Raw genomic sequence first — 2,048 nt, 5'->3', positions numbered from 1 at the left:
GATTGTATTGGCTATTATTGGTTTCTTGTATTGCCATAAAATTTTTAGGATTATTTTCACCTTTACGTATATCTATAATGCATCAATTAAAAATGACACATAGAAGAAAGACTGGTAGGGTAGAGGAAGATTGAAAGAAGTACTGGGGACAGAAGTGAAGCAAATTATATTCCCTGCATGCATTATTATATCAAAATGAACCCCACTATTTTGTATAAATGTAATGCACTATTTTTTTAAATGAAAAGACACACACACACACACAAAAAAAAAAACAACCAAAACTCTGCAATATAAAATATTTTTTTAGGATCAGTTCATCAATTTCTGCAGAAACAAATCTGGAATTTTGGATTGTATTGAATCTGCAGAGCAATTTGAGAAATATTGCCATCTTAAGCCTTCCAATCTATAAATATAAGAATGTCTTCTCTTTTATTTGAATCTTTAATTTCTTTCAACAGTTTATTATCATTCTCAGAGTACAAGTTTTGTACTTTTTGTTAAATTTATTCCTAAGTATTTCATTCTATTTGATACTATCATAAATTGAATTTCTTAATTTCTTTTAGTTTGTTCATTTCTCATGTATAGAAATAAAATTGAATTTTGTTTATTGATTTAGAATTCTTCAACCTTGTTGCTTTCATATATATTAGTTCTATTTTTTTGGTGCTGGGGATTGAACTCGGCCTTGTGCATGCAAGGCAAGCACTCAGTACTAACTGAGCTATATCTCCAACCCTATATATTAGTTCTAATAGTTATTATTAGATTCCTTATGATTTTATGCAAGTAAGATCATGTCTTATGAAAAATGTAGTTTTTCTTTTCCCTTCTTAATATGGATGTTTTATTTTCTTTACTTCTGCACAAATAGTGCATGAGAATTATACTATTTACCACACCCTTATCAACACAGGGTAAATAATATTTGAAAAGAAAGCAAGAAATGGGGAGACAGGGCTGGGGATGTGGATCAAGCAGTAGTGTGCTCACCTGGTGGGTCGCTGGGTTCGATCCCCAACACCACATTAAAATAAAATAAAGATGTTGTGTCCACCAAAAAAAAAAAAAAAGAAGAAGAAGAAGAAGAAGAAGGAGGAGACCAGGCAGAGATTGTTGAACCTCGACACAAAGTAAAGACCACCAACTCCAATTTTAAATCAAATTAAAGCAAGTTTGTATTTGTGTACACAAAGAGAGTTGATCAGCAGCTTGTCTCTCCTAACATGGGCTACAGATCAGCACCCCAGCTCTCCAGGAACAAGGTTTTATAGCATGGGCCCACGAATTGGTGAGTTCCCCTTCTAGACTCCTAAACCTGCTGAGGCACAGTAACAGGGAACTGGCTGTTGATCGTCCAGCAGCCCCTATGGTGTCTCTCTGGGAGGAATACACCCCACCCAGACCAGCTTGAGAACTGGCAAACCCCCTTCCCTCCTCCAGCATGGGTCTCCTCTTTCTCTCTCTGGGTCCAGGTGACCCATAGCTCCCAGGGCCCTCTGGGAGGGCCCCTCACCATAGGATTTTGGTGACGACCATATCCTCTGCCTGAGGTCTCCTTCTGATATTTGGCTCGAGTGGAACGCCCCTCCATCAACATAGCACACCCTTCCTCAGAGCCCCAGGAGCGCGCGGGGCCTCCTCCCTGCTGGCCCACTCCCCTCTCTAATGCCTCCTCCACAATCTGGACACCCTCAGCCTAACCCCGGAGATCAATCCCAAGAAATTGACCAAAACCAGCGGCCCCCTATATGGGTCCTTAGACCCCGCCATTTGGTGGGATCTCTTCAAATATTGTAAGCGATTGAAAAAATGGGCAGAGATTTTATATATTCAGGCTTTCTTCCTCCTTTGCTCAAATCCATCTCTCTGTACCTCTTGCAACCCAAAGCGTGTCCTCTTGGTTTATAAACCCTCCTCTCTTTCTGCCTCAACCACGGATTTCCATCCAGCTAAGGAGCCACTGTCATATCTTGTTCTCCACATTCCCTGGGCCACTTATTCAGTCTTGAGGGAGTTTTGGGGACCCACTGTTCCATCCT

The sequence above is a fragment of the Ictidomys tridecemlineatus genome, chromosome X (genome assembly GCF_052094955.1).
Source record: "Ictidomys tridecemlineatus isolate mIctTri1 chromosome X, mIctTri1.hap1, whole genome shotgun sequence".
Lineage (NCBI taxonomy): Eukaryota > Metazoa > Chordata > Mammalia > Rodentia > Sciuridae > Ictidomys > Ictidomys tridecemlineatus.
The sequence above is the reverse complement of the archived record's forward strand: the minus strand, read 5'-3'. Positions refer to the sequence as shown.